Source organism: Castor canadensis, chromosome 2 (genome assembly GCF_047511655.1).
Source record: "Castor canadensis chromosome 2, mCasCan1.hap1v2, whole genome shotgun sequence".
NCBI lineage: Eukaryota > Metazoa > Chordata > Mammalia > Rodentia > Castoridae > Castor > Castor canadensis.
Window position 1 is genome coordinate 78,236,831 of NC_133387.1, and position 7,597 is coordinate 78,244,427.

Genomic DNA, 7,597 nt, shown 5'->3' on the forward strand with positions numbered 1-7,597 from the left:
TTATTACCTTATACTGAAACTTGTTTCTTTCTCTAGGCCAGACCTTTTTGTTTGTTTTTGGCCTCACACTTGCTATGCAGGCACTCTACCATTTGAGCCACTTTGCCAGCTCCTTGGCCAGATCTTTTGGATTCATGTCTTTTAATGTGAATTTCTCCATAAGACGGTTTTTTATTGTCTTCCTCATTCTCTGTATCTAAGTGTATCATCCAGTTGTGATGCGTGGACCCAGATCATCTTTGAAGGAGAGGATATAATTTCTACTTGGCAGGGAGTGCTTTAAAGTTAGGTAATCAAGTCCTCTCATCCCCCTAGCAGAGCTATTCGCCTGGCATCCTAATGCTGCTCACATTTTATAATGTTCTTTAAGACCTTTCAGGACACAGAATCCAAAATTGGTTAAGCTACAAGTTTTAAGTCTGAAGTGATAGACATGGGCGAAATATTAGGTTGACTCAGATAATCAAAACTCCAGTTATACACCCCATTTTTTCTACATGGGAATGCCACAAATTCAGAATCAAAATTTGCAATAGTCAAACTCTGAGAGTTTCTATATTATAATTTTAGGCAGCTCTTCCCATCCCTTCCCATAACTCCCACTGATGGGCTTTCTTGTTATTCCTTGAACATGCCCGCCCCCATCTATTCGACCTTCCTGTCACTCACTTTTTGGCATGAGTAACTTGGCCTCTGTTTGTGCCTAGGTTCATTATGTGGCAGCTGTTTTCATTACCATCTCATTATTTCACTGAGGGGGTGATGTTTCCATGGTGATGCTGAACTGCATAAGTAGAGATTTTACTACACTGAGCTTTTATCTACTTAGTGTACCAGTTAGAAGGAAATTGAGCTAGAACCTTTCCAAGAGGAAAAGAGTTTGTAAATTTCCCTTCTGTTTCCTATATCTTTCTGTGCTTTTTTTCAATGAAGGTATGTAGTAATTGTGAGTTTTTATCAGATGGAAGTTAACAAAGCCAATAATCTTATTCTAATTAATTTACCCTTTTAACTATCCATAGATGTTTCCAGAATAGCATTACATAGGACAATTACTAGCAGTATTAATTTCTTTTTCAGTTGTCCCACCAAGCAACAACTGTCCTCTCAAGAGACTTTGAAATCACAGGAAAAATTCTGTATAGGAACCATCTCAATTACCGACATAATTATTACTTAAGCTCTGATTACTTCCAAAGTTGTCATTGCCTGGGGAAACAAAGGTCAAAACAGCTTTGAAATGATTATATAATACTTTCTCCACTTATGAATGAGTGATACTTAATTTTCATTAATTGCTTTGTGCTTGATCTTACATTTCAGGAGGAAAATTTCCCTGGCAGTAAGCTTTCAGTAATTTTGTCTTCACTGAATTAAACATACCCATGACAACAAATTCTTTTTTTTTCCACCATTTTCTTTTGGACTTTTAGCAAATTCAGACCATATTTGTTTAACACTTATGTTCTTAAGCACTTAAATTTTTATTTGATGTAAGAATGCTGTGCTAACTAAAGTACAAAGGCAATTTTAAAAAGTTTAAAATAAATAGCCTTATTGACAGAACTATTAAGGACAACATTAAACAAGTACACCAACAGGATAAATACATTGGCATATGATTAAACCAACTACAACACAGAATTCCATTTAATATAAATTTATCTATGACCCAAACCAATGGACTTTAATAATCAGAAGACTATTGTTTTCACATATTGACTGATAGCTCACTGTTATCACTATAGAGGTTTTTCCATCACAGCAAATTTTTAACAAATTTCAGCCAACAGGTGGTGTAACAGGATTTGATATGAGGACACTTCCTGAAGAACTATTATTATCTGTTAGATGTAGTTTTAGGGTTTTTCCTGTGTGTCATCATTTATTCCTTGCAGTGTCATAGTGTGGATATTGCTATTTCCACTTAAATAATGATGAAATCAACATTTGAGACATACTTAAAGTTTTCAAACACCCCAGTCAGCATTAGAATTAGAACTGGGATGTTCATGTCTATTATTCCTAACATGTCACCAGAAGGAATTCTGGAATTCTGGTAGTCACTGTCAACCTCTAAATGAAGTAGAAAAGGTTTATTTATTTACTTATTTTGCAATACTGGGGTTTGAACTCAAGGCTTCATACTTGTCAGATAGGCATTCTACTTCTTGAACCATGCCTCCAGCCATTTTGCTCTGGTTATTTTGGAGATAGGGGTTTCACTTCCTGCCCCCAGATCAGCCTAGACTATAATCTGCCTATTTTACACTTCATGTAGTAGCTGGGATGACAGGTGTGTGCTACTACACCCAGCTATTGGTTGAGGTGAGGTCTTGGTAACTCACGCCCCCCCACCCCAGATAGCCTGGAACTGCCATCTTCCCTATCCCAGCCTCCCATATAGCTAGGATTGCAAGCATGAGCCACTGGCACCCAGCAGCAAGAGAGTTTTTTGAAGTGTCTTTCAGAAAAATTATAGAGTGAGAGTGTGATGGAGTAGCAAAGAGTATATTGCAAAATCTAGCATAAAAGACCACTTTTATGAAGAATTTTATGTATTAATAAACAATATCCAGCAATGTCTTGAACAAATCCATCACACTAAAAAGGAAAACAGACTTTAGTACAAAAGGATTATACTAAAGAATGGTTTGATGGGAGGTTCAAGCTCTAGTATGGTTTCTCCTGAGCTCTCATTACAAATTAAAGTGCACTAGGATTGGTCATTGCTGTTTATTCTAAAATGTTTTTATTTCAACCAAAGTCTCATTTGTGGGGTAGTAACATATAGCTACATGAATTGTAACCCCACATTTCAATACTTTCCCAAGTATTCAGATAGATACAACCCATAAAATGCCAGAACTTGTTCATTTGAATTAAGTGAGATTTGAGACACAACTGTCTTGCATTAGTATACCATTTGGCAGTCAGACTTCTATTTCATTGACTCTCTGAGCTAGATTTAGTAAAATTTTGTTTCTGTTTATTAGAATGTTATTTACATTCCCTTCAAAAGTTTGCTTTCTAAATCTTAAAATAAATAAAGGGAAATCATGAATCAATGGATAAGATGAGGAAAGAGAAGAGTACTGACATTGCAATCCTCTGGGCCAGGATATTCCCAAAATATGAAATCATCACAACCAATGTGTTCCCTCAAGTGTTTGTAGAACTGACTCCTTTGAAAATTGTAATTATAGACAAAGCAGAGCTCCATTTGACTGCTAGCCAAGTATCACCTGGTACTATTTTTGTGCAGTCTATTATTATCAAGAAATGTCTTCACAGAGAGTGAAAGTATAATGACCTTTCAGGCCTCTAAATGTGGATAAGAGCTCAATGTCAAAATACATTTCTATGCCTCATCACATAGCTACAAAGAAAATTCATCAAAATTTTATGTGTACAGATGGAAATGCTTAAGCCAGTGTTACAAACCAATTACTGTTCAGTTCTAAAAACGTGTAACTTGTTTGAGATTTAATACACACAGAGCTGCCTCAGAAATCCTCGAAGAATAATAATTCAAACTTAATGAAGAATGTAAGTTGACTACTTTTTTCTATGTTCTTTACTTTCTGTATTTTTCAGCTAAGTTATAATTCAGGGACATGCAGAAGATGCCAGTGTGAAATATGTTTTCTGCTGATTGGTCTTTTTACAAAGACTTATGCAGCATATTTTTAGTGATATAGTGCTGTTGCTGTTAAGGGACCTGATTCTGTACTGCTTGTTCAGAATAAATGCCCTGAGAATCCTAGATAAAGACAGATGAATTTAGGGTCAAGAAACAAGATTTTATTTTACCATTTGTCATGGCTAAACCTTTAGAATTACAACAAATAAATCAAATTCTGAGAAATTTTTGGTTTTGCTTAATAAAGTTATTAGTGTCTAGATAAAAATATACTATCTTATATTAAATATTTTTTCTACAAGGCATGAAAATTAGAAAAAGCTAACCTAAAATAAAAATAAAAACACTAATAATTCTACCACCCACAGATAACCATTGTTAATATTTTTAGTCCTTAATGTTTATAATCTTATTAATGTATCTTAAATAATTGACGTAACATGATAATATTAATCACAATGTTAAAATTTTTGCATATTCCCCTTGATCTTTAAAGTTGTAATATTTCATACTTTAACTATCATTTAGTAGGTAGCAATTCTAAATGTTTTATATGCCTTCAACAAGTAATGACCATGGAAATACTAACAGCAAATGTAAAGTAGTTCATTTTATGGATTTCCATTTTTTTGTTTTATTATTCCCTAAAAATGTTTTGAAAAATTTACTCTATTGCTAATTTTAAGTCAATATTTAAATTTTTTTATCATAGATTTAATTTTACCAAGCATGGCATTTCCACAATACTAAAATATTAACATTTAAATGAAAACTGTTACAATGCTTTTAAATATAGCTAATGGAATGTAATATCCTAGTGATTTGATGCCCACAATTGTTCATTTGAAAAATACATTAATAAGCTTTTTTCATCAGAAAGTGTATATTGTTCCCTTTTCTTATTATTTTTATATTTCCATTACAACTATGTCACTGACTTTTTACTCTAATGTAACATATTTTTATGTTTGGAGGTGTTTTTTTAAAAGGATTTACTGATTATATATAACTTTTTTGTGTATTCTCTGAAACAAAAATATACCCCTGTGATGTCTGAGTCAAGATTCTGTATCATTGGGGATACATGAAGATTTTCTATATGAAATACAAATTTTGACAGCTTTAAGAAAATCAATTTCCAATCTACATTTTTAACATGACCTTTTTTCCTGGAAAATGTACTTATGCTCAAAACATCTGTCTGTTTTTTTTTTCTATTTCCTCTTTCCCTAAGGCCTTTGTTCATTTTACCAAACAAAAGCACACATCTTATCTATTCCAAACCTACCAAAGTTTGCATTTTACCAGATTGTATAAAAACCAAGGGATTCCAAAAAAAAAAAAGGCAATTTAAAATTTTGGCATCTATGAAGTCTCCTTGAAAGACATTCTTTGGGTCTCCGTTACTTTTCTTTTTTCTTTTCTTTCTTTTTTTTTTTTTTCCAGGACTGGGGCTTGAACTCAGGGCCTACACCTTGAGCCACCCCATCAGCCCTTTTTTGTGATGGGTGTTTTTTTGAGATAGGGTCTCAAAAACTATTTGCCTGTGGCTGACTTCAAACTGGGATCCTCCTGAGTAGCTAGGATTACAGGCATAAACCACAATTACCTGGCTTCTGTTACTTTTGTTTTAATGACTTCAAGGAGAAATGAAGTAGAGAAAATTTCTGTTCTTATTTCCTCTCAGGGTTTCAAGTTTGAGTGGAAAGAACAATTGTGGAAGAAAGTGGGTTGTTGATTTTTTAACATATTCTCAGACTGGTAAGAAAAATATTTTCATTAATATTTGCTAAAATATTTATATTCTTTGGTTTCTCCCTTTACAATGTGCCCTGTTAGATTTTGGAGTGTTTAGCTTCTGCTCTTCTAGAAACTTGCCAGAGACTTTCCTTACTATGCACAGTGCTTGCCCTGAATTCTACTTGAAGTTCCACAAGGCCTCGTGGAGACTGGGCTCAGAAGGGACTTAAGAATTCATAGTAGCTCTGGAGACCCTCAACAAGTGTCACAGAGCTTCACTAATGCCACATGTCAGTTACCCTCCTTATCTTTCCCTCATTTTGCATGTCTTGTCCAATTGTCCCTCCCACCACCCTGAATCTTCACCATGCAGTCTCTTTTGACTTCACAGATTTTGTTTACTAAAGCTTTCTTTTTGTTCGTTAATATCATTTTCTCGTGGCCCTTTCTCTATCTTAAGACTTTTCTTTATACATCACTTGAGCTTCAGTTTCACTGCCTGATTCCTTCGATACTTACAACTGCAATTTCATTAGAGCAAGATTCTGATTGACCCAGCTTATTTCTGCTTGGCCAGTAATTTTGATTTCAAGCTCCCCTGAGCCTCTGGCTAATTCTTAGTTTGGCTGCTTATAAGTTAGCAGCTCACTCTTGGTCCGATCAGATTTGGTGACCCTTCGGTAAGCTTAAAATCCTACAAAATTTTTGTAAAATGCTGCCTTAGCCTCAATATTACTGTTTTGCATCTGGAGTTTTTTTTTTGTTTTTTTTTTAAATAGAGCATTGCACTATAAACGTGCAATATCATGATAATAATATTTTATATCGCTTTCATGCAATAGTTCCCAAAGGGCATTTCATATTGTATCTAATTAGCCTAACAATAGCAATGCCTGTACCTCATCCTCAGAAATTGATTTAGTTAGTATGGAATGTGACATGGGCTTTGGAATTTTTAAAAGATTCTCAGGTGATTTTAACTGCAAATATGCTTATAATTCATAACTTTAATATTTGCAGAGTCATTCATCGATGATCTACAACTTATTTAACGGATGGATATATTTTAAAGTGATTGTTAAGTTTTCACCATTTTAAGCAACAACTAAGAACTTCCTTTTTGTGAAAATTTTAGCACAACTGTGGCTAATTACGTAAGACTAATTCCTACTACTGGAATTATTGAATGAAAAATATGACTGTTTCCTAACTTCCCTCAAAAAGGATCCACCAATTTATACTTGTATAAACAATGTAAGAATGTCTTTTCCTATTCCCAGCTAATATTGACTATTTCTTTTTCCTATTTTATAAGTAAAAAATAACATGTTTCATTTTAATTTCCTGCATGACATAGAGAGGTTGAATTCCCCCCTTCCTCAGTATATTTTGCCTTTTATTTCTTTCTCTGTGAATTATTTATACTTTAAGGTAGTCATCTTTTTTCCAATTTCTCTTTACCTACTAAAGCTATAGATTGTCCTATACGTTGTACATACAGTCAAGATCATTGTTTGCCTTTCATTATTACTTTCCTATGCAGTTTTTTTATAAAGTCAAATAATTCAACCTTTTACAAGCTATCTTTTTCCATTTTTAGGTGCCAGTTTCTCTGCTTAAAGCATCATCATTTTTTAGCCCTCAAAAAATAACCTTCATCAAGACTCAAGTTGTTCATTATTTTTAATGGAATAAGGATAGAAAATTGACTGTTGTGGTATGATCTTTATCACAATAAATGAGAGCTAGAGCAATGTAACTGGGTTGTATTATTGAACCACTAGTTTGATTCAAGTCTTACCAGAAACATAAGCTAAAAAATGCAATAGATCTGCAAAAGTTTAATCCCACCAAATATTTTTCCTTTTTGCAACAAGGCTGCAATTGAAACATTGGAATTCTCCTGAATGTATCAATTCTTAGGGAAATGATGGTAGCAGAATAAAGCAAGATGATGTCCATCAGAAGACCCTTTTGCTCGTTTTATTTTATAACAATAGTCCTACATGTGAAAAGTTTTCAAAGGAGCTGGTTCCTCATACTGCTACCTTGACATTTGCATTTGTCTGTAAGGTAAGCTGTAGATATAGCTCTCAAGTTCTATGGAAAGTTAGCATTAAATTACTGGCTAATGTTACTCTGGAAGAATTGCGTTCATTACAGCATGTATTTGAACCAACTCAAATATCCTTATAGCTGTCCTTCAGTTTATGA

At 33.8% G+C, this 7,597-nt stretch overlaps 1 long non-coding RNA gene across 1 annotated transcript; it reads left to right on the plus strand.

Moving 5' to 3' along the window:
* Positions 1 to 3,328: 3,328 nt before the first annotated feature.
* On the plus strand, positions 3,329 to 7,297 carry LOC141417358 (uncharacterized). Its single transcript, XR_012441893.1, has 3 exons — positions 3,329 to 3,549; positions 5,331 to 5,404; positions 6,984 to 7,297. It is a non-coding gene; the product is annotated as an uncharacterized lncRNA (long non-coding RNA).
* Positions 7,298 to 7,597: the final 300 nt, after the last annotated feature.